This window comes from Eriocheir sinensis, chromosome 17 (genome assembly GCF_024679095.1).
Source record: "Eriocheir sinensis breed Jianghai 21 chromosome 17, ASM2467909v1, whole genome shotgun sequence".
Lineage (NCBI taxonomy): Eukaryota > Metazoa > Arthropoda > Malacostraca > Decapoda > Varunidae > Eriocheir > Eriocheir sinensis.
In genome coordinates this window covers 5,010,659-5,036,210 of record NC_066525.1, presented here as the reverse complement: position 1 = coordinate 5,036,210, position 25,552 = coordinate 5,010,659, and the positions used below count along the sequence as shown (strand labels likewise).

At 45.4% G+C, this 25,552-nt stretch overlaps 1 protein-coding gene and 1 long non-coding RNA gene across 9 annotated transcripts in view; both read right to left on the bottom strand.

The window, feature by feature from the left end:
• The window catches only part of LOC126999826 (E3 ubiquitin-protein ligase HECTD1-like), a 110,269-nt gene that overhangs the window by 36,239 nt on the left and 48,478 nt on the right, over positions 1 to 25,552 (bottom strand). The gene's annotated exons all lie outside the window — the stretch shown is intronic.
• LOC126999827 (uncharacterized) lies at positions 5,739 to 9,063 on the bottom strand. Its single transcript, XR_007753629.1, has 2 exons — positions 7,904 to 9,063; positions 5,739 to 7,751 (listed from the first exon to the last, which is right to left on the bottom strand). It is a non-coding gene; the product is annotated as an uncharacterized LOC126999827 (long non-coding RNA).

Below are 25,552 nucleotides of genomic sequence, written 5' to 3'. Positions count from 1 at the left end.
GCTTGTTTTATGACGCTGGTGGCGGCTTGGCAAAGTTTCTGTATAGACGTGGACGTGAAAAGGAAACTCATGGGAACTCGATTAATCTCCTCTTCGGCCTTTGGAAAGAGTTGATGTGAGAGGCGGATGCGTCTGAGAATACGGAACTAATAAAACGGTATTCATGGCCATATCGTCGCCTCCGTTCGACAGTTTGAAAGGTCTGTCGTGAAGTGGGTGAGGTTTTAACACGTACTCATGAACATATTGTCGCCTCAGTGCGCTAGTTTGAAAGGTCTGTCGTGGAAGTTGGTGAGGTTTTAACACGTATTCATGAACATATCGTAGCCTCAGTTCGTCTGTTTGAAAGGTCTGTCGTGGAAGTTGCTGAGGTTTAACACGTATTCATGAACACAGCGTCGCCTCAGTTCGTCTGTTTGAAAGGTTTGTCGTGGAAGTTGGTGAGGTTTAACACGTATTCATGAACATATCGTAGCCTCAGTTCGTCTGTTTGAAAGGTCTGTCGTGGAAGTTGGTGAGGTTTTAACACGTATTCATGAACATATTGTCGCCTCAGTGCGCTAGTTTGAAAGGTCTGTCGTGGAAGTTGGTGAGGTTTTAACACGTATTCATGAACATATTGTCGCCTCAGTGCGCTAGTTTGAAAGGTCTGTCGTGGAAGTTGGTGAGGTTTAACACGTATTCATGAACATAGCGTCGCCTCAGTTCGCTAGTTTGAAAGGTCTGTCGTGGAAGTTGGTGAGGTTTTAACACGTACTCATGAACATATCGTAGCCTCAGTTCGTCTGTTTGAAAGGTCTGTCGTGGAAGTTGGTGAGGTTTTCATGGATTGTTTTGTGACCCTGGTGATAGTTTTACACGAGTTCTTCAAGCCTCCACTTCATGACCATATCGTAGCCTCAGTTCGCCAGTTTGAAAGGTCTCTCGTGGAAGTTGCCTAGGTTTTCATGGATTGTTTTGTGACCCTGGTGATAGTTTTACACAATTTCTTCAAGCCTCCACTTCATGACTATATCGTAGCCTCAGTTCGTCTGTTTGAAAGGTCTGTCGTGGAAGTTGGTGAGGTTTTCATGGATTGTTTTGTGACCCTGGTGATAGTTTTAAATGACTTCTTCACCTTCTTCACCTATAAAGACACGGTTAATCTTCTCTGTGGAAGCCAGATACGTTAAAAAATTATAGACCTCTCGTATAAATTGTTGCAGTTTTCATGGATTGTTTTTTGACCCTGGTGATAGTTTACAAGACTTCTTCACCTTAACGGGAATAGTCACCCATGAAAACCCGGTTAATTTTCTCTGTGGAATTGGAAAACACTCGTAAAAGGAGCCCGATACGTTCAAGAGTGAATTGTTTTGTGATCCTGTTGATAATTTTACTCGACTTCTTCACCTTAACGGGAATAGTCACCCATGAAAACCCGGTTAATTTTCTCTGTGGAATTGGAAAACACTCGTAAAAGGAGCCCGATACGTTCAAGAGTGAATTGTTTTGTGATCCTGGTGAAAGTTTTACTCGACTTCTTCACCTTAACGGGAATAGTCACCCATGAAAACCCGGTTAATTTTCTCTGTGGAATTGGAAAACACTCGTAAAAGGAGCCCGATACGTTCAAGAATGAATTGTTTTGTGATCCTGTTGATAATTTTACTCGACTTCTTCACCTTAACGGGAATAGTCACCCATGAAAACCCGGTTAATTTTCTCTGTGGAATTGGAAAACACTCGTAAAAGGAGCCCGATACGTTCAAGAATGAATTGTTTTGTGATCCTATTGATAATTTTACTCGACTTCTTCACCTTAACGGGAATAGTCACCCATGAAAACCCGGTTAATTTTCTCTGTGGAATTGGAAAACACTCGTAAAAGGAGCCCGATACGTTCAAGAGTGAATTGTTTTGTGATCCTGTTGATAATTTTACTCGACTTCTTCACCTTAACGGGAATAGTCACCCATGAAAACCCGGTTAATTTTCTCTGTGGAATTGGAAAACACTCGTAAAAGGAGCCCGATACGTTCAAGAATGAATTGCTTTGTGATCCTGGTGAAAGTTTTACTCGACTTCTTCACCTTAACGGGAATAGTCACCCATGAAAACCCGGTTAATTTTCTCTGTGGAATTGGAAAACACACGTAAAAGGAGCCCGATACGTTCAAGAGTGAATTGTTTTGTGATCCTGTTGATAATTTTACTCGACTTCTTCACCTTAACGGGAATAGTCACCCATGAAAACCCGGTTAATTTTCTCTGTGGAATTGGAAAACACTCTTAAAAGGAGCCCGATACGTTCAAGAATGAATTGTTTTGTGATCCTGTTGATAATTTTACTCGACTTCTTCACCTTAACGGGAAAAATCACAAATAAAGACACTGTTAATCTTCTCTGTGGCCTTGAAAAAAGTCGTAATGGGACCCCGATGCCTTTAAAAATATGTACCCAAGACTGCAGGGTTGTAAGATGTGATGTGACAGGAAGCTAAAACGTGTGTGTCGCTCTAAGGCAGGTGTGTGTGCGTGCGTGTGTGCGTGTGACGGAGCACCTGTGTCGTGTAGCAGTGCTCGTCCCCTGCACGCTACACGCCCACCGCCCCTTCCCTTCCCTGTCACCACGCCCGCCCTGTACACCCTCACTCTCACGCTTTACCTGCCAGCAACCCCCCCCCCCTCCCTCCTCTCCCTTACCTGGCAGACTCGTTAACGAAGGTATGTCCCCCACGACGATACCTTTTTTTGTTTTGTTTTTTTTATTTACTTCCCACCCATATGTTAGTACCTTCCCTCTACTTCCTCATTTACCCTACAGTATGTTCGTGTTTTTAAATGTATAGGGTTCCCACTGCGACTATATTCCAAGTTCACAGATAAGATTAGCGTGGTTTTTATGGGGGGTTTTCCCGTTCCAGGTACAAAGTCGTGTCACGCTATCACTAGGATCACAAAACAGTCCATGTAAATCCTAGAAACTTCAACGAGAGGCTTTTCAAATACGTGATCCGAGGTTTCAAGACATTTAAGAATACGAGCTTGTGTCCTCCTCCCTCCCGTCTCCTGGCTTTCAAATCTCACCTCCACCCCGGTCAATATGTTCCTTCTACTTCCTCCTTTATCCCCTCCCTACCTCCGTCTCCTACCTTTCACAACCTCACCTCCACCCCTGTCCACATATTCCCTCCACTTCCTCCTCTACCCTCGTTACAGTATGTCCCTCCCTTTACACAACCTCACCTCCAACCCTTCCGGAAGCAAATATTTAAACAAGTTCACATCATCACTCACACCTTTGTTTTTATTTACTTCCTATCACCTGTCATGTTACCTGTATTTCCTCCTCTACCCTCGATACAGTATGCCTCTCCCTTCCCACAACCTCACCTCCAACCCTTCCGGAAGCAAATACAATCGGACAGGCTCACGTCATCACCCATACCTTTGTTTTTATTTGCTTCGTATCACCTGTCATGTCCCCTCCGCTTCCTCCTCTACCCTTGTTACAGTATGCCCCTCCCTTCCCACAACCTCACCTCCAACCCTTCCGGAAACAAATACAGTCAGACAAGTTCACGTCATCACCCATACCTTTGTTTTTATTTACTTCCCATCACCTGTCATGTCCCCTCCGCTTCCTCCTCTACCCTTGTTACAGTATGTCCCCTCCCCTCCCACTCCCCGTCTCCTAGCCTTCACAGCCTCATCCCAGCCCTTCCGGAAGCAAATACAATCGGACAGGCTCACGTCATCACTCATACCTTTGTTAATATGTACCTCTGTTTGCTTTTGTCTTTTGTGGGAGCGGCGAGTAGCGTGCTTTTTTTTGTATTCTTTTCATTACCCTTGAGCCGTGTCCTCTGATGTAAAAAATAATAATAATAATAATAATATGTAGCCCCTTCCCTCGTTACAGTATGTCCCAGTTGTCCCCTTCCCTCCCCCTCACGCCCCCAGTCCCCTGCCCTTCATCCTCGCCACTAGCCTAGTAAACAATATTTCAACGTTGCCAGATTGTCGTACTCAGCCGCTCATATTTACCAACTTCCAACCCAAAAAACGAGATTCATTTATAGCTTTCGTTAAAATAGTTAATTCCTGATGTATTTTCACTATTTTGGCAACAATGATGCGTCTGAAACAGGTAAATACTAAGCTCTGAGTACGATAATCAGGCAACGGTGGTCTTTTTTTTTACAACAAAGGAGACAGCTCAAGGGCACACACAAAAAAATGGAAACAATAATAAAAAAAAGCCCGCTACTCGCTGCTCTTAAACAGAATCCAAACAGATGGCCGAATGAGGGGTCAATATGTTCTCTCTTCTCCCTCCTTTACCTCTCCGTCTTTCCTTATCTTAGTTACGTTATCCCCCTCCCCCTCCCGTCCCCGTCCTCCTACCCTTCACAACCTCCACCCCAGCCAGCCCTTCCCTAACCCTTCCGCAAGCAAATACAATCACACAGGCTTCCCACATCCCCTCCCCAGCCGGCCACTCACGCATTCCCCTCATCCCCGCCACTCAGACCCAACCTTCGCTCGGAATGACAACTACACTATACGGAGAGCCTGGTGGTGCTTGGGGGAGGGAAGGAGGACGAAGGGGGGTGTAAGGGGGGGAGTGTAAGCCGTGTATCGTCATAGGGAGAGTCCATTATATCAACCCATGCGTTTTTTGGGGTGAGGGGAGAAGGGTGTTGGGTGAGGAAGGGGGCAGATTGTAAGGGCGATGAAAGGGTGAAGGGTGATACGGGTGAAGGGTGATGAGGGTGAAGGGTGGAGGGTGAGGGAGAGGATGCAGCGTGGTATAAGGGCGGAAGAATTATTGTGAGGACCGTAACGAAAGGCTGAACGTAAACAAACAAAGAAACAAACAAAAACAAGTTCTCGTGTCTCGTGCGTCCTCGTCCTTCGCCTCCAGTTATACGTGTGGCTGTTGTTGTTGTTGTTAGTGGTGGTGATGGTGGTGGTGGTGGTGGTGGTTAACTCTTGTTCGTGTGTGTGTGTGTGTGTGTGTGTGTGTGTGTGTGTGTGTGTGTGTGTGTGAGAGGGGGGTAGTCACTTCCGCTTCTGCATATGTTGTTGTTGTTGTTGTTGTTGTTGTTGTTGTTGTTGATATTGTTAGAAATGGTGGTGGTGTAGTTGCTGTTTTTGCTGTCGCTGTTGCTGAGAATGATAGCGCTTGTAAGAACCTTGCTCTCTCTCTCTCTCTCTCTCTCTCTCTCTCTCTCTCTCTCTCTCTCTCTCTCTCTCTCTCTCTCTCTCACGGTCTCCTTGGCAACGGCAGCAGCCTCCAGGACTCCTTTCCTCCCGAGGATAAAAATACCTACGACTGAGACGCTGATCAAAGACCTCGGGGGGAGCATCAAAGCCTTGCCCTGCACTGCCCTCGGACCTCTCCTCACCTTCCGCCCCACGCCCAGTTCCTGCCCACCTGCTCAGCCCTACGCCCTCCACCCTTCTTTCCCTTACGAGCCCCATCATGTCCTCTGTTCTCGATTGCTTCCGCCCCTCTCTCCATCTTCTGTCTCCGCCCTTTGCCTATCCCCACCACGTCCACCGCCCTCATCCTTCTCCCACTCTCACCTTTCTTCCGCCCTCTCCCACCTTTGCCCTTTCGCCCTCCGTCCATCTCCTTCCTTACGGTTAGCACTCCTTTTTTCTTCCCGCCTTGAGTCACACTACGCCCTCTGCCCCCTCTCTGACTTTCCTCCCCGATCCTTGCACCATTTTTTTTATCCTTCCCACCAATCCTTCCTCATTCTGTCACCTGTATCCTTCCTCCTACTTCCTCTCGTCCTCTTTCCACCCACACTCAAGTCTTCCACTCCTCTTGCTCTTTGTTCGTCCATGCATCGCTTTTATGATCCCTTCTCCACCTATCCTTCCTTTCCTTCCTTCGTCATTCTGTCCTTCCTCCTTTCTTTCGTTCTCAGGTGGGGGTTTTTTCCCTCGCTCTCTATTCGTTAACTAATTTTTTTTTTTTATCTTCGGTTTTTCTTTCCCTCCTCATTCTATCAAGCATATGTTTCCTCCTTTCTCTTGTTCTCTTTCCATCCTCCGCTCATGTCTTTCTTTCCTCTTCCTTCCCTGATGTTCGACCCTCCTCTCCTCTCCTCCCAGCCACTCTCTTTCTCTATCCCCTTTTCGTTTTCCGCCCTCTCTTCCAGCTTATTTCCTGGTTATTCCCTTCATCAACCTCCTCCTAACTCATTTACTCGCCTGCCTCAATGTAATGTTCTCTCTCTCTCTCTCTCTCTCTCTCTCTCTCTCTCTCTCTCTCTCTCTCTCTCTCTCTCTCCACACGCCCTTTAATAACCTTCCACACACAGTTTTGACTTCATCCCATTCCCCCTTTTCCTGGTTTCCTACTGTTTATTTACCATGCTTTAATTTACTATGAGGCATTTCCCATGGTCTGCTGTACACGTGGAGTCTTACAGGAAACGTTTGGCAGCATCAAAAACACTTTCCGCTACTTCCTGTTCCCTTGTCCTCTGTTCTATACGATATCCGGTGAACCAAGATCATCATTTTTATAAGGGATCTAAGTTGGTTTAAAACATAGTGGTGGGTGGGTCTTGAAGGAAGTGTTTATGTTTATCGTGGTCAGGGTATATTCAACCGTTACCTACTCCATTGTCCTGCTCTTGTACTCAGATCATCAGATGTAGTCCCACAGAGTTATATGTATTTAACTCTGTGTGTAGTCCCGGGATATGCCTTTGCAACCGCTCCCGGATTTTTTTTTTCACCCAATGTTGCTTTAACTCTTATTTTCTATTTCAATATTCACTTGACATCTAGTTTGTTTGTTTCTTCACTGGTTTTGCACTTTTGTTTTAGTCTTCTGAATTCTTTGTCTTTCTTTCCTTCCAGAGTTTTTTTTTAAGTAATTTTTCCTTTCTTCTGTTTTCTCACTTCCTTTATTGCTATTTTTCAGTAATAATATGTCAGCGAGGTGTTCGTCCCAATAAACACAGACCGTTATTTCTATTCAATCCAAGAAGTTTCTAAACATTTCGGACCCATAGTACAAATCTGACAAGGCTTTCGTAGGAGTTTTGAGCATCAGGACACCTCTCCTCCCGAACCTGACCTCTCCTTCGGCCAGCTCTTTGGATTCTTTTTAGGAGCAGCGAGTAGCGGGCTTTTTTTATTATTGTTTCCTTTTTTATTATTGTTTCCTTTTTTGTGTGCCCTTGAGCTGTCTCCTTTGTTGTAAAAAAAATATTGCCAGGGGTAGTTTTATGACCCTGGTGGTAGTTTGATTTTTTATGTATACAATGAACCAGAAAAGTCACTCATTAAAACCCGATTGGTCTCATTTTCGACCTCTGGAAATGTTGATTTGAGAGGCGGAATTAATTAAGGGCGGTATTACTAAACATTTCGTCGCCCAAGTTCACATAGTTGACAAAGCTTTCGTAGGAGTTTGGGGCATTTCCTGGAGTAGTTTAATAACCCTGATGATAGTCTGACCCTTCTTCTGTACCATGAACCCAAAGAAACACTCATTAGAACCCGACTGATCCCCTTTTTGACCCTTAGAAATAGTTGATGTGAGAAGCAAAAGTGTCTTAAAATACCGACCTGAGAGTCCGAGATCCCGACCTGAGGCATCTTGGTAAATTAAGCTGGTGGGTGGAAGGTTATGGACCCGCCAAGTAGGGCATGCGCCGGAGTCCCGTAACACTTGGCTAACGGGAAAGACTGTGTGATAAGACCTTTATTCTTTCTTGTCTCTAAAACTTGCTTACACCCTCGATGGTTTCCTCCTTCCATTCCTCACATACGGGTTGGTTAAGGGTTGGTAGTGAGGGGCATCTTCCAGGGTCCCGTAACACACAGACTAACGGGAAAATCTGCCAGTGTGATAAGACCTTTTCTTCTTGTCTCTAAAACTTGCTTACACCTCGATGGTTCCCTCCTTCCATTCCTCACATACGGGTTGGTTAAGGGTTGGTAGTGAGGGGCATCTTCCAGGGTCCCGTAACACACAGACTAACGGGAAAATCTGCCAGTGTGATAAGACCTTTTCTTCTTCCTTGTCTCTAAAACTTGCTTACACCCTCGATGGTTCCCTCCTTCCATTCCTCACATACGGGTTGGTTAAGGGTTGGTAGTGAGGGGCATCTTCCAGGGTCCCGTAACACACAGACTAACGGGAAAATCTGCCAATGTGATTAGACCTGTATTTTTTTCTTTACTGTTCTCTCTGAAACTCGCTGTGGACCCTCGATGCCTCTCTCCCTTCTTCCTTTACACATGGGCTGGTTATAGGTTATTAGTGTAGGGCATCTTCCAGGGTCCCATAACACACAAAGACTGACGGGAAAGACTGCCAGCGTGATTTTTTTTAGAGAGCAATGGAAGCAGCTCAAGGGCGGCAAAATATAAGAAACAAAAAAGCCCGCTAAGCAACGTTCCAGAAAAAGGTTGTTAGTTAGTTCGAGAGAGGTGTCTTAATAATCACCTTCTGGAAGAGTCGTAGAGGAAATACAGAGGAATCATCTACTCTACTTCTACTTTTCCTCTACTTTTTCTCTTCTACGGTTGTCGCTAACTTGCTGTAACCCAACTAACTGACTCCCTCCTTCCCTCTCTCCCTTTGAAAGAGTCATAGAGGAAATACAGAGGAATCATCTACTCTACTTCTACTTTTCCTCTACTTTTTCTCTTCTACGGCTGTCGCTAACTTGCTGTAACCCAACTAACTGACTCCCTCCTTCCCTCTCTCCCTTTAGAACGAGTCATAGGCAGGAGGAAATGCATATGATTCCTCTACTTAACCTTCGATCTATCTGTACTTCGCTGTAACTCCCCCTGACTGACTTCCTCCTTCCCTCTCTCTACCTTTTGAACGAGTCATAGGCAGGAGGAAATGCTATGAATCCTCTACGTCCGATCTACCTGTACTTCTTCCCAACAGTTCCTAACTTGCTGTACCCCCCCAACTGACTCCCTCCCTCCCTCTCTCCCTCCCCCGTTGACCACATTCCTCCACATGGCCTAAGACGCTCTCTGAAACCCTCCTTCATATGGGTGACGTTTTAATTCTAGCGGGGAGGTTCATTTGCCAACCACGCACCTGCCCCCCCCCACCCCCCCACCCCGCCCCCCGTGCCCCCTCCTACCTGCCGACCCTCTCACCGTCTCTGCCAACCTTCCTACCCTTCTTCTCTGGGCCCAAACTTACCATACATACCTGCCACTGTTGCCTCCTCCTCCTCATCATCATCATCATCATAATTACCAGCCAGTATATGTCCCACTCCCATTGTTTGTTTGTTTGTTTGGTACGGTTCATCTTATCACTTCTACGTTCTATAAGTGACACTCTTTAGGTCATCTTATCGGTCCTAGACGTGCCAGAGTTCACTTCATGTTCTTAATCGTCTTCAGAATAGTTTTATTTGGTACTTGTTTCTTAATGCATGGTACGATTTGCTGCCTATCTCTCCTCTCCTATTTTCGCTCTTATTATTATTATTATTATTATTTTTTACAGCAAAGGAGTCAGTTCAAGGGCATAAAAAAGGAAACAAATATGAAAAAAAGTCCGCTCCTCACTGCTCCAAGCTTTTTTTTCCTGCTGTTTTTCTTTTATATAATTTTCGTGGTGTTAATAGATACATACCCCATACCCTATACTTCATCTACATCCCTATACCCAACCTTGCCATACCCTACACTTCACATATATAGCGTCTCAGTTTTTTTCTTTTATATAATTTTTGTGGTGTTAATAGATACATACCCATACCCTATACTTCATCTACATCCCTATACCCAACATTTCCATACCCTACACTTCACATATATAGCGTCTCAGTTTTTTTTCTTTTATATAATTTTTGTGAGGTGTTAATAGATACATACCCATACCCTATACTTCATCTATATCCCTATACCCAACCTTGCCATACCCTACACTTCACATATATAGCGTCTCAGTTTTTTCTTTTCTTTTATGTTTATATTTTTTAAGGTGTTAAGAGATGCATACCCATACCCATATAACCCCATGCCCTATACTTCATCTATATCCCCATACCCAACCTTTCCATACCCTACACTTCACATATATATAGCGTCTTAGTTTTTTTTTGTGAGGTGTTAAGAGATGCATACCCATACCCATATAACCCCATACCCTATACTTCATCTATCTCCCTATACCCAACCGTGCCATACCCTACACTAACCTATATAGCTACACCTTTACACACACCCATGACCAAGTATCCCCATAACCTATACTTTACCTATATCCCAATACCCAACCTTGCCATATCCCACTCTTCACCTACATAGCTACACCTCTATATACCCATGTCCCAATGCCCCTCATACCTCCCCCACATCACTATACCTCTATGCACCCATGCTCCCATACCCCATACCCTACCCCCATGCCTCGCCCCATCCCACTAAAACCATGCCATCATTTCCCTTATCTGAACAAAGGATAAAGGAAAGAGAGAGAGAAAGAGGGTGAAAAAAAGGAGGAAAACAATAATAAAAAGGTTACATAAATAAATAAAAATAAATAAATAGAAATAAATACAAAAATAATGCAATAATCTGCCGCGCGCTGCCACGCCTTCCCCAACTTCCTCCTCCTACAACCCCCTCCCCCCTCCTCCTCCTCCTCCTACCCTCGCCCTCCCTCCTCCCGTCCAGCTGGGCCCCCCCTCTCCCCCTGTATCGTGCCAAGGTCAAGGGAGGTCAGAAGAGAGGAGGAGGAGGTAAAGGAAGGAACTTAAGATGCGATAGGTGGTCCATGTTGTTGTTGTTGATGATGATGTTGATGTTGTTGTTGTTGTTGTTAATGGTGTTTGCAGTGATTGACTCCTCTCCGTCGTGATGATTAATGGAACTGGCTAAGTGTGTGTGTGTGTGTGTGTGTGTGTGTGTGTGTGTGTGTGTGTGTGATGGGAGGATTAAATGCATAAGGGGACGAGAGAGAGAGAGAGAGAGAGAGAGAGAGAGAGAGAGAGAGAGAGAATGACTGAATAGAGGGGAGAACTGTGAAGAGAAACCAGAATAAAAGAAAATGGAAAGAAAAAGACGACTTAGGTAAAGAAAGAATGGAGGAAGAGAAAAAGCTGAAGAGGGGAGGAGGGAAAAGAGGGAAGGGTGAGGAGGAGGAAGAGGGGGAAGAGGAGAGAAGACAAAGGAGGAAATGGAGACTAATGGAGAAAAAAAAAGGACAAGCTAAAATTAAGGAGTATCTTGCAATGAACCAACCCAACTCCAGCACTCCCTCTCTCTATCTCTCTCTCCCTCACTTCCGGAAAGAGGGAGGGAGAGAGAGGGAGGGAAGGAGGGAGGGAGAATGGGAGGGTTCGGTCACCGCACAGAGGCAGGTTCCTCCTCCTCCTCCTCCTCCTCCTCAACCGGTTCCTCTTCCTTTACTTGAATATTATCTTTACCTGGGACACCTGATGGACACACACACACACACACACACACACACACACACACACACACACATGACTCTTCCTCCTTCCCCCTTTCTCCCTCCCCTCACCCATATGACCACACAATCCTCCTCCTTTTCCTCCTCCTCCTCCTCCTCCTCCCCTGGTCATTCAATCCATCCCTCACCTGTCACCCTATCCCTCTCACCCTCAACACCCCTTTCCCTTCCCTTCTCTTCCCTTCCCTTCCTTTCCCTTCCAGCAACGGTGCTTTTTTTTCCCTTTTCATTCCGTTTTCTTTCACTTTATCTAACCCTTTTTTTTTTGTTTTTTTTGTAGTTTCTCTCTCTCTCTCTCTCTCTCTCTCTCTCTCTCTCTCTCTCTCTCTCTCTCTCTCTCAGGTGTGGTAATGTCCATCTTCTCTCTAGTCCTCTCCCTCTCTCTCCCCTTTCCTCCAGTCCCCTCCCTCCCTCCCTCTCTCCCCTCCCATATGTGAAATCCGGGAAGGGGAGGAAATGGGAGAAGATTAAAGGGAAAAGGGACCTGCTTACCCCCCCCCCCTCTCTCTCTCTCTCTCTCTCTCTCTCTCTCCCTCTCACCACCCATTTTATTATTTTTTTCCCCTTTTTTTTGAGGGCGTGTGTTCCGGTGTGTCCAGGAAGATGTCTCATTAGCGTCACACACACACACACACACACACACACACACACACACACACACACACACACACACAGCGAATACCAAGGGCACGGTTGATTCTACTTGCACTCCTACCTCCACCACCTCCACCTCCTCCACCTCCACCATTACCTTCATGCACTCCACACCGTTATAACCCCTTGAGCCGGCCGCCCTTCCTCCTCCTCCACCTCCTCCTCTTTTTCTTCCCTCCTCCATCCCGCTTTCTCATCTCGACCCGCTAAGCTCTTTCCTCCTCCTCCTCCTCCTCCTCCTCTTTTTCATTCCTTCATTTTCATCTCTATTCCTCCTCCTCCTCCTCCTCCTTCCACCCTCTTCCTCCCTTCCATCACCTTACATACGCATTATCATCCTTTCCTCCCTCCTCCTCCTCTTTTCATTCCTTCATTTTCATCTCATTCTTCCTCCTCCTCCTCCTCCTCCTTCCAGCCTCTTCCTCCCTTCTATCACCTTACATATGCATTATCATCCTTTCCTCCCTCCCTCCCTCCTCCCCCTCCTCCTTTTCATGAGCTCCCATCTCTCTCTGTACAGCGGACCCTCCCATCTACATCCACCATCATCACCACCACCACCACCGCCGCCGCCGCCGCCCGTAGGAGCAAGACATAATGGCCGATAATGAGGAGGAGGAGGAGGAGGAGGAGTGCCAGCCATTAGCAAAACGTGTCCCGGTCCAGTACCACCAAGAAGAAAGTGTCGGGGAGGGGAAGGAGGGGGAAGAGGATGGGGGCGGGGGGGGGCTGCAACGACCATGCACAAAAGGAAACATGGGTGGAGGTGCGGGAGGAAGTAACGGGTGGAGGAGGAGGAGGAGGAGGAGGGGGACAAAAAGGTGACGTTGGGAAGATGAAACAAAGAACATGCTAGATAAAGTGATAAACAACAACAACAACAACAACGAAGGAATATTTAGAAAGGTACTCAAATATGTTCTTCGTGGAGAGACTTCGATAGAGGAGGTAGAACAAGAGGAAGAGGAGGAAGAGAAAGAGGAAGAGGAGGAAGTATTAGGAGTATTGAAAAGAGTGTGACTTCGATTTAGGAGGAGGAGGAGGAGGTTGTATTGGGGATTTTGAACAAGATAAAGAAAAGATAGTGTTAAACGCAGTAATATAAACAAGATAAACAAAGAAATAGAAATGGAAATAAAGATATATAACCAAAACATTCACAAATGACCTCAAAAATATGTTCTTCAAGCAGTATCCAATCTTTTCCTTACCTTACCTTACCTTACCCTACCTTACCTTACCTTATCTAACCCCAATACCTCAATTCTTACCTACCTAACAATCTCTTTATTCCTTACCTTACCTTACCTTACCTAACCTTGCCTAACCCCAACGCAACTTCAACTTCTACTTACCTAACAGTCAGTCAATTACCTAACCCATCCCTTACCCCCTATATCCTAAGAAAACTCTAACTCAACCCCGTGTCAAACAGAGCCTACCCAAGACACGTATACGATGACAAAGGGAAATTTGAAACAACGTACGAACGAAATAAAAATAAAATAAAAAGAATAATACGAATAACGGTGAGAGAATGAAGTTTTTTTGGTTATTTTTTGTTTCTTTACGTGTCTGCATCTCGGTCCTTGGTGTAAGAAGCAGTTGGTAATGGTGGTTGGTGTTTGAAAGGGTGTTCTGTTGAGGAAGAGAGGCGAAGAGAGGAAGAAAGCAATGAAGGAAAGAAAGAAGGAAGGAAGGATGGAGGGAAGCAGAGGTTAGAGGTGATGGTGTTATCTTGATATAGAGATAAATAAATAGATAGATAGATAGATAAATAGAGAGAAAGGGTGTTCTGTTGAGGAAGAGAGGAGAAGAGAGGAATAAAGCAATGAAGGAAGGAAAGAAGGAAAAAAGGAAGGAAGAAAAGATGGAGGGAGACAGAGGTAGAGGTGATGGTGTTATCCTGAGAGAGAGAGAGAGAGAGAGAGAGAGAGAGAGAGAGAGAGAGAGAGAGAGAGAGAGAGAGAGAGAGAGAGAGAGAGAGAGAGAGAGAGAGAGAGAGAGAGAGAGAGAGAGAGAGAGAGAGAGAGAGAGAGAGAGAGAGAGAGAGAGAGAGAGAGAGAGAGAGAGAGAGAGAGAGAGAGAGAGAGAGAGAGAGAGAGAGAGAGAGAGAGAGAGAGAGAGAGAGAGAGAGAGAGAGAGAGAGAGAGAGAGAGAGAGAGAGAGAGAGAGAGAGAGAGAGAGAGAGAGAGAGACTCCCCCCACCTCTCCACAAGACAATCTGGCCACAATCACTACCCTGTCGATAGTGACGGATCGGTTGCCCCCTTCCCCTCCCTTCCCTCCCCCTTCCCATCCCTATACTCCCCAATTCCCTCCCTTGCCTATCCCTTCTCTACCCCATCCCTCCCCTTCCCATCGCTTCCCTACCTGACTCTACTGGAACGTAACTCCTGCCCCTTCCCTCCACTCCCATGTCATCAAAATCCACCTGTCCACTACCCACGGAGAGAGAGAGAGAGAGAGAGAGAGAGAGAGAGAGAGAGAGAGAGAGAGAGAGAGAGAGATGGGGGTAGAAGGGCTGGAACGTGAGGATGAAGTACAGAATGTCACACACACACACACACACACACACACACACACACACACACACACACACACACACACACACGAAGAGGATTTCTCCACAGTGTCCCAAATCTCATCCATCCACTTCTCCTCCACCTCCTCCTCCTCCTCCACCTCTTCCTCCTTCTCCTCCTCCTCCTCCTCCATCACCGTCGCTATTTTGGCATCAGTAAACATTCTCATAACGACACCACCACCACCACCACCACCACCACCATCACCACCTTCATCACCACCACCACCACCACCACCACCACCATCATATTTCCTCCCTAGTCTGCTCTTTTTTCCTCCATCACATCATCACCACTGAAGCAGAAAGCGAGGAAGAAAAAGAGAGGAAGGAAGGAAGAAAGAACGAAGGGGAGGGAGGAGGAGGAGGAGGAGGAGGGAGGGATGTGAGGGTGGATGGGAGGGGCGAAGGAAGGAGAGGAGGGAAAAGAAGTAATGGACGAAGGAAAGAAGGAAGGGAGGGAAAAAAGGAAGGAAGGAAGGAAGGAAGAAAGAAGGGGAGGGAGGAGGAGGGAGGGATGTCAGGGTGGATGGGAGGGGCGAAGGAAGGAGAGGAGGGAAAAGAAGTAATGGACGAAGGAAAGAAGGAAGGGAGGGAAAAGAGGAAGGAAGGAAGGAAGGAAGAAGGGGAGGGAGGTGGAGGTAGGGATGTGAGGGTGGATGGGAGGGGCGAAGGAAGGAGAGGAGGGAAAAGAAGTAATGGACGAAGGAAGGAAGGGAGGAGGAGAGGAGATGAGGAGGTTACGGATGAATGACCAAACAGGAGAAAATCAGAGAGGAGGAAAAATGGATAAAGAAAGGGATAATGAAAATAGACAAGGAAGCAAAAGAACTAGAAAACAGTAAATAGGGAAGAAAAAAGAGAAATACAATTGAAAGACTTAAAAGAAAACGATGGAAGAAAAACGGAAGGAAGAAAAAAAATTGCACTATGAAAGATGTAAAAATAAATAAAGAAAAAAAGGCAAGCAAAAGAGAAAGAAAGATAGAAAGGAAGAGAGGGGGAATGGGGGGAGGAAGAGGCAATGCAAAACAACAACAACAACAACAACAACAACAACAACGGGGAAAATAAGAGAGAAATGGGAAAGAGGGACAAAAAAGTAGAAAGAAAACTATAAGAAAAACAAAAACAATAAGCAAAGTAAAGATGAAAGAGGAAAATAAGTGAAAGAAAAACAATTGAAAGATAGAAAAAAAATAAGAAAAAAACAAGCTAAGTATAGACAGAAGAGAAAATAAATGAAATAAAAGCAATTGCAAGATAAAAAAAAAAACGATACAAACAGAAGCGAAGGAAAAGTAAGGCAAGCAAAGAGAAAGGGGGTGAAGAGGGGGGAGGGGGGAGGGAGAAAGGGGGGGGGGTTGGGGGGTGAAGCACTGCAGTCCACACACCTGTCTCTCCTTCACCTTTCAAGAATGGGAGTCACGTATGTAAGGTCCCCCCCTCTCCCCTTCCCTCCCCCCATTACCTGACTTCCTGGGAGGGGGAGAAGAGGGGAAGGGGAGGAAGGTGCATGACTTGGGCCGAAGGTTAAGGCGTTGGAGATAGTAAGGAAAACGGGAAGAGGAAGAGAAGAGAAGAGGAGGAAGAGGGAGAGAGGGAATGAGGAAGAAAAGGGAGATAGGGAGAGTAGGAGGAGGAAGGAATGGAGCGAATGAAAGAGGGAGAGAGAAAGGGAATGAGTATATTAGAGGGTGATAAGAAGAGGAGGAAAAGAGGAAATGAGAGAGGAAGGAAGAGGGAGAGAGGGAAAGAGGAAGAAAAGAGGAGAGAGGGAGCATAGGAGGAAGGGGAAGGGAGAGAGAAAGGGAACGAAGGAGAAATGGGAAGAAGACAAGGAGAAGAGAGGAGGAGGAAGATGAAGGGATGAGAGACGAATGAGAAAGGAAAAGATGATGGGAAGAGGGAAGGGAAATGTGATAAAAAGGGAGATAGGAGGAATTGAAAGCTTGGAGGAAAGGAGAACGTAGAAGGGGAGAGAAGAAGGGAGAGGAATAATAAAAAAGAAAAGGGAGAATAAGGGAAAGAAGACGAAAGACAAGGGAGGATAAAGATGGAGATTGAAAAGGAGGAAAAAAAGGGAGATGAGAATATGAGGAGAAAGTGGAGGAGAGATAAGAGGGAGAGAAAGGTTATGAGGAAGAGAAGAAGACAGGAAGAAGAGGAAGAAGAAGGGGGAGGGATGAGAGAATGGAAAAGAAGAGGAAGAAGATAGAAGATGAATGAGAAGAGGATGTGAAGAAAACAAGAAAAGGAAAGAAAAGAAAGGAGATGAGGAAGAAGGGAAGAGGAAATACTATGAAAAAGAGAATGAGGAAAGTGATGAAAATGGAAAATAAAGGGAGGATAAAGAAGAAGAAGAAGAAGAAGAAGAAGAAGAAGAGGAGGAGGAGGAAAAGAAAACGGAATGAAGCTAGAAAAGAAAATGATACGCAACAAATCTATAAGTGAAGAGGAGAAGGAGGAGAGGAGGAGGAGGAGGAGGAGGAGGAGGAGAGATAAAAAGAGCGAGACTGGAAGAGGGAAGGAGACACAAACGAGGAGGTAAAGAGACAAACGAGGAGGAGGAGGAGGAGGAGGAGGAGGAGGGAAGAAGGAAGAGGAAAGGAGGAAAGTGGAGGACGTTTTAATTTGAAAACAATGCATTAATTATGCAAGAGGAGGAGGAGGAGGAGGAGGAGGAGGAGGAGGAGGAGGAGGGGGAGGAGGAAGAGATGATTAAAGGACGAAGCAACAGAATGAACAGCAAATACAAAGTAGAAAAAAAGAAGCCACACACACACACACACACACACACACACACACACAGGAGGAGGGATAACACAAGGGAAGGGAGGAGAGAGGGAAGGATAGAGGAAAGAGTGGAGGAGAGAAAGGACCCAGGTGGAAGAAGGAAGGGAAGGAGGGAACGAGGTGGATGGAGGAGGAAGGGAGGAAAGGAGGGGAAAGAGAGCCAGGTTGAAAGAGGGAGGAAGGAAGGAAGGACAAAAGGAAAGGGAGGAAAAAGGGGAGGAAAGGAGTTGAGGAGGATGTGGAGGAGAAAGGAAAGGCAGGTGGAAGAAGGGAGGAAGTCTGGCAGTGTTTGTTTCAAGGCGGAAATTGCGTGTGGGTGAGCTTCCTGCAGGCCAGCGGACAGACGGAGGCGATGGCACGAGGCGGGCACGTGATGGAGGGAGAGGAGATGGGGAGGGAGGGAGGGAGAGAGGTGGAGAAGAGAAGATAGAGAGGCTGGGAAGATGGGGAGAGAGAGAGGTAAGCAGATAGGGAGGGAGAGGGATAAAGAGTACGAAGAGAGGGAGAGGGAAGGGAGGTACAGGAGATAGGAAGATAGGGAGGCTGGAGGTGGGAGAGGAAGGTGGGAAGATGGGGAGAAAGAGAGGGAGATAGGGAGGGAGAGGGAGAAAGGGAAGGGAGGAGGTACAGGAGGTAGGAGAGAAGATAGGGAGAGGAAGGTGGGAAGATAGGAAGGGAGGGATCGAGATAAGAGGGAGGAAGAGAAGTAAGGAGATTGGGAGGGAAGGAGGGAGGGAGGTAAGATAGGAAGGGACAGATAATTACATATATGACTCTACGCTACAGGGAGACAGCATGGAGAACTAGGATGTGGAGGAGAGTAATGACAGGGAGACAGAATGGAGAATTAGGATATGGAGGTAAGTAATGACAGGGGACAGCCATCATATCCTAAGGGCATGACGAAGCGTACAGGGAGGATGAGGAGAAGGAGGAGGACAGCAGAGACGAACTAGAGCAAGGAAGGAAGGAAGGGAAGAAGGGATGCAGAGTGAAAAGGAGAAGGAATAAGGAGCAAAATGAGAAGACAAGAGTTACAGATGAAGAACTAGAATAAGGAAGAAAGGAAGGAAAGGAAGGAAGGAAGGGAACTAGAACAAGGAAGGAAGGAAGGAAGGAAGGGAACTAGAACAAGGAAGGAAGGAAGGAAGGGAAGAAGGGATGCAGAGTGAAAAGGAAAACCAAGGAGCAAAATGAGAAGGCAAGAGAGAGAGATGAAAAACTGGAACAAGGAAGGAAGGAAGGAAGGGAACTAAAACAAGGAAGGAAGGAAGGAAGGGAGGGGAGAAGGAATGCAGATTGAGAAAGAGGGACGAGCAAGCAACACAGAGAAGGGAGAAGACAGACGAAAAAAAGATATAGATAAAGAACGAAAGCAAGGAAGGAGGGAAGAAAGGAAGGACGGGATTAAGAAAGGAAAGAAAGAAGGGAAACAGACAGAGAGAAAACCAAGTAAGGAACACACAAAGAAGGATGGAGACAAAGGTAAACTGTGATAAATAAGAAGAATTAAAGCAAAGAAGGAAAGTAAGAACAGTTGGAAGGAGAGAAATAAGGAATGCAGACTAAGAAATAAAAGAATATCTAAGAAACATATAGAAGGATGGAGATCAAGGAATGGAAGAGGACACGAATGAGGGGAAAGAGGAAAGAAAGAAAGGTTGAGAAGACAGAACAGACGGAGATACTGATGTCAAGAGTTATTAACGAGACGGAGATGAGAAGTGAGAGAGGGAGGCTGAGAGAGGGAGGCTGAGAGAGGGATGCCAGAGCGAATAGAGGGAGAGAGATAAAATGATAAAAAGAGGGAGTGGAGGGAGTAATATGAGGTAGATAGAAAGAGGAAATGTAGAAGAGGAGGAGGGAGTGGAAGAAATGAGGTAGATAGAATAGACTGAAGAAGAAAAGGAAGACGAACAAGGAGGGAAGGAAAGGAACAGAGAAAAGGAGGAGGAGGAGGAGGAGGAAGAGAAAAGCTGAGTGAAGACAAATGAAGATAAAAAGACGAGAAAAGTAGAGTAAAAAAAAAAAAAAAAATCTGGTGGAGAGAGAGAGAGAGAGAGAGAGAGAGAGAGAGAGAGAGAGAGAGAGAGACAGACGGACGGACGGTCATTTCGCCTCTTGAGTCAGGGCAACACAATGGCCAGCACAGACAAAACAGACCGAGTACCAAGCCTATTGTTCCCCGCCTCATGCTGCCCTTACACCTGCCCGTCTGTCTGTCTGTCTGTGTCTGTTTGTATTCATGAACACGACGCTGCCTCCTCCTCCTCCTTCCTCCTCTTTGTTTTTGTTTTAATATTTGTAGTTGTATAAATAGTTGAGGTTGTTGTATAAAATTATCTTCCTCCTCTTCTTCTTCTCCTCCTCCTTCTTCCTCTTTGTTTTTGTTTTAATATTTGTAGTTGTATAAGTAATTGAGGTTGTTATATATCTCCTTCCTCTTCTCCCCCTCCTCCTCCTCTTCCTCCCTTCAACTTCCTCTCCCCTCCTATCTTCAGCATCCACACTCCCTTCTTTCTCTCTCAAATGCCTTCATCTCCCTTCCCCTTTCTCTTCTCCCTTCATTATTGACTCCCTTTAAATCTTCTTCCTCTCTAATCAAACCTTCTCCCTTCACTCTGTTCCTCCCCTTCCTCCCTTTAATTTCCCTCCTCTTCCTCCCTTTCTTTCAATCCCCCTTTCCTCCATTTCTTTCCACTCCCTTCCTTTCCCTTCTCTAAATCAACTCCTCCCCTTCCTCCATTTCTCATCATCTCCCTCCCTCCCTCCTCCTCCCCCCACCGCCAGCCTCAACATTCCGCCGCGTGCCTGGGTGACTGTGCCCAGGTGGTGGTGATAGCGGTTGTGGTGGAGGTGGAGGAGGTCATGGTGGTGGTGGCGGTGGAGGAGGTCGTGGTGGTCCGTTCGATTACCTGGTCGATGTGGAAGCAGGTGTGTCTCACGCAAGGGAAGGTCAGACACGCAACACACACACACACACACACACACACACACACACACACACACACACACACACACACACACACAGATACATAGATACATAATAATTTACGAATCAGAGTTACAAAATAAGTATAATAAATCAAATAAACAAATAAAAACGAAAGGCTATCTACGTATATCACACACACACACACACACACACACACACACACAGCACATAGCCATGACACGAGTTCACCACCGTACACTGACCCCCCCCCTCCCCCCCCTCCCCATCCCACCGCCCCCCCATCCCCCCCCTCCCCTCCCCCCCGCAGAACACCAAAGTCTCTTCTCTCTACCAGCCTACCGTGAACGAGGAGGAGGAGGTGGGGGGGAGGAGGGGAGTTCATTACACCGCTCACCTCAACACCAAAATACATCTCAGTAACGTCACCACCACCACCACTATCATCACCATCATCATCACCACCACCGCATCATCGTTATCGCCCTTCATCTCCGACAACGAGGCATGAATCTCCCCCTCTACCTCTCTCCCCCTTCATTAGTCTCTCTCTCTCTCTCTCTCTCTCAAACACACACACACACAAACTTTATGATTCTGCTGTGTGTGTGTGTGTGTGTGTGTGTGTGTGTGTGAACCTTGGACGATGGTTGCATCACGTGGTTTAATATAAAAGGAAAGTTACACCAATAAGAGAAAGAGGAAGACGATGATAATGAAGAGGAGGAGGAGGAGGAAGAGGAGGAGGAGGAGGAGGAGGGAAGAAGAAAAAGATGAAGAAGAAAAAGAAGAAAAAAAGCAGATGGAGAAGGAGACGAAAAAGAAGGAAGAGAAGATGAAGAAGAAAAAGAAGAAGCAGAAGAAAAGGTAAGATATGAGGATGAGGAGGAGAAGCAGTCAACCAGTCACAGTCACACCTCGGAGGAGAGAGTGAATGGGGGAGAAGGAGGAGGAGGAGGAGGAGGAGGGCGAGGAGGAGGAGGGGGATGGGGAGGAAGGGTGGAGACAGGTCTGGTGGTGATGGTGGTGGTGGTGGAAGAGGTGGTGAGGTGACGTGACGGTTGGTGACGCACTTTCCCCAACACCACCTTCACCACCATACCTGTCTCCACCTGTACTCCTCCTCCTCCTCCTCCTCCTCCTCCACCACCACTCTCACTTGCCTTCTCTCTCTCTCTCTCTCTCTCTCTCTCTCTCTCTCTCTCTCTCTCTCTCTCTCTCGTCTTTGTCTCTCCTTGCAGTCATCTCCCTCCTTCCCTTCTCATCGCTATATCAGGAGGAGGAGGAGGAGGAGGACGAGGAGGAGGAGGAGGAGGAGGAGGAGACAAACACCCAAAGAAGAAAGTCAATCAAACACAAGGAAGACAAACTTTGGACGTGTGTGTGTGTGTGTGTGTGTGTGTGTGTGTGTGTGTGTGTGTGTTTGTGTGTGTGGCCCCGACTTGTCTAACTATGGAGAGGCTCTGTGACTCACCTCTCCTCCTCTTCCCCTTCCTTCTTCTCCTCCTCCTCCTCTTCCTTCTTTTCCAAGCACCTTCCCTTATCTCCAATCTTTCTCTCCTTCTACTTCCTCTAATCACTTGCTCTCTCCAGTCATTTCCTCCTCCTCCTCCTCCTGTTCTTTTTCCTTCTTCTTCTCCTCTCCTTTTCTTCCTTCTATCATCATCCATATCTCGAGTAAGTTTTCACAATCCATATCCTATTCCCATCTTCATCTTCCCTTCTTCTTCCTTCTCTACAAACTCTTCCTGGTCTGCCTCCTCCTCTTCTTCGTTCCTCCTCCTCCTCCTCCTCCTCCTCCTTACGTCATTTCCTAAGCATCCTCTTTCTTCTTCGGCTCCTCCTCTTTCGTTTCTTCCTTTACTTTCTTCCTCCAATATTTTCCTTACTTATTTTCTCTTCAATTGCTACTTTTCCATCCTTGAATTTCCTTTTTTTTCTGTAATCTTCCTTTCTTCTTTTTTTACCTCACTTTTTTCATTCCTTTCCTTCCTAATGTATTTTTCTCAAGTTCCTTTTCCTCCTAATCTCTTTTTTTTGTTGGTTCTTTTCTTTCTTTTCTCTTCATCTCACTTCCATCTTCAATCATTTCCCTTTTTTTCTTCTTTTTTCTATCTATATTTTTCTAACGTAATCATTTAGCTCTTCGTGGTAGTCTTTCATTTTCCATTAACTTTATTTCTTACTAAACTTTAAGATCCTCCACTTATTTCCTGGTATCCTCTTCCACTTTTATTCACTTTCTTGCATCATTCCTCCACTTTCTCCCTCTATTTTTTTCTCCTGTGCCTCTTCGTTTCTCTTCCTCCTAACATTTCTTGCTTAAAATTCCCTCCACTTATTTTCTAGTATCATTTTCCACTTTTCTTTTTTTAATTTCACTCATCGTCACTCCACTTTTTCCTATTTTTTCTCCTGTACCTTTTCGTTCCACTTCTTTATCACATTTCTTGCTTAAAATTCCCTCCACTTATTTTCCTGGTATCCTCTTCCACTTTTTATTAATAGTTTTGCATCATTTCTCCACTTTCTCCTATTTTTTTCTCCTGTACCTCTTCGCTCCACTTCCTCCTCACATCTCTTGCTAAAAATTCCTTCCTTCTTTTCCTACTTTACTTCCAATCCACTTTTACTGTCATTTTTTTTTTCATCGTTAATTATTTTCTTATTTTCTCATAACCCTTTTCAAACGTTCTTCTCCTCTATTTCCTCATCTACTTCTTCCGTGTCATTTCCACACATAGATTTCTTTCCTAACTTGCAGACTCCTTATGTTCTTATGTTCTTATTATTTCCTCTATCTTTTCCTACATTACTTTTCCTTGTTTATTTATTCGACGTTCATTTTCTTCCGTTTTCTCGTAACTTTTTTTTTCATTCTACTCTATCCTACTTCATTGTTATTTTCATCCTCATACTTTTCTTGACATTCTTTCCTGCATCTTTCCTCATTCTTGTTTATCCACCTCCTCCTTCCTTCATTTACTTCTTTTTTCACTCCTTCTTATTCTCATTATCCTTCTTCCTTCTTCTTTTATCCTGCCAAAATCTATATTCCACTATCATCTCCTTCCTGGTTTCTCTCCTCTTCCTCCTCCTCCTCATCCGTCTCATTCTCGTTCATCCTCCTCCTTCTACTTCCTCCTTCTTCCTCCTCCTTCGCCAAAATCAAAATGCCACCATCACCTCCTTCGTCTTCATCATCACTAAGGACTTGGCTCTTCCTTCCTCCTCGTCCTCGTCCTCCTTCTTCGGCATCTTCTTTTACTCTCCTTCTTCCTCCTTCACTTCCTCTTCTTCCAAATTCGCTAAATCTAAATTCCACCATCATCTTCGCTTGCCTGTTCCTCCACGTCCTCCTCCTCCTTCCTAGCATCTTCATTTCTTCCTTCTCCACCTTGAACTCCTCCTCCTCCTCCTCCTCCTCGTCACTGGGTCACGTTCCTCCACACACACCAACTCGCACATATTAAATATTTCTTCTGCTTCTCTTCCTCCTTCTCCTCCTCCACTTCCTTTTATTTCAGCTTCCTTCTTTTCCTTCCTCCTGCTCCTCCTCCTCTTCCTCCATTCCTACCCCTCGATGCGCAGACTTTCCTCCATCTCTCCCTCCCATGGGGCGTCTAAAAGAAGATAACCAGGGGGGGGAGAGAGAGAGAGAGAGAGAGAGAGAGAGAGAGAGAGAGAGAGAGAGAGAGAGAGAGAGAATATGATAGTAGTAGTAGTAGTAGTAGTAGTAGTAGTAGTAGTAGTAGTAGTGGAAGTAGTGGAAGTAGTAAAGACAAAGGGCGTCATGAGAGCTCTTGGTTAGGACTGAGCGTGGCGATGGTGGTGGTGATGGTGGTGGTGGTGGGTTCAGGAGGGTTCAAACAAGCCTTGGTTCTCCACCCACACCACCACCACCACTATCATCACCACCCACACCAACCACCACCTTCTACACACTTCCAATACCTCCAAAAAACTCGTGTATACTCCTACGTTATAACTGAATCTCAAACTCTCTCTCTCTCTCTCTCTCTCTCTCTCTCTCTCTCTCTCTCTCTCTCTCTCTTAATATAATCATCAAATACTTTCTTTTTATGTGGCAATATTAAACTAGAAATGCTTTATTATATATATTTTATGCTTCAGTCTTTTTTTCTTTCATTTTTATCACAACTAGTACTGAAAATACCACATCCCAAAGGCGGCTGGTAAAAACAACAACAACAACAACAACTGGACAAAGAAAGAGGGCAATGCAAGATGGTGTGTGTGTGTGTGTGTGTGTGTGTGTGTGTGTGTGTGTGTGTGTGTTGCAGCGGTCTTGTCTAAGTTACGGTTCGAAACACACACACACACACACACACACACACACACACTAAACATAAAATAAGTAGGAAAGAAAGTTATATGAGATGAAAGGAGAGGGAAAGTAAGGAGGAAAGGAGGAAGAAGACGAAGAACAAGAAAGCGTAAGGAGGAGGAAAATAATATAGGAAGAAAAAGAGGGAAAATAAGGGAAGGAAAGAAAGGGAAAATGAGGGACAAAGTAAGAGTAGAAATAAGGAAAAAGAAAATAATAGGAAGGAAAGTAGGAAGGATAAGAAAAAGGAGGAAGAAAAAAAGGAGGAAAATTATATGGGAAAAAAGAAAGGGGAAAATAAGGGAAGGAAAGAAAGGAAAAATGAGAGAAAGTAAGAATAGAAATAAGGAAAATAATAGACGAAGGAAAGTTGGAAGAAAAAGAAGGAAGAAAAAGCAGGAGGAAAATAATATAGGAAGAAAAAAAGGGAAAATAAGGGAAGGAAAGAAAGGGAAATAAAAGAACGTAAGAATAGGAATAAGGAAAAAGAAAACAATAAAAGGAAAGTAGGAAGAATAAGAAGGAAAAAAAAGCAGGAGGAAAATAATAAAGGAAAGAAGAAACGGGAAAATAAGTTAACGATATATAATGTGATGTCTAAAAATAAAAAAATAAAAATAAATAAAAAGATGGACACAAATTAGGAAAAAGTGGAGTCTTTGCCTTCCACACATTAACCATCTGGCAGACTCTCTCTCTCTCTCTCTCTCTCTCTCTCTCTCTCTCTCTCTCTCTCTCTCAACA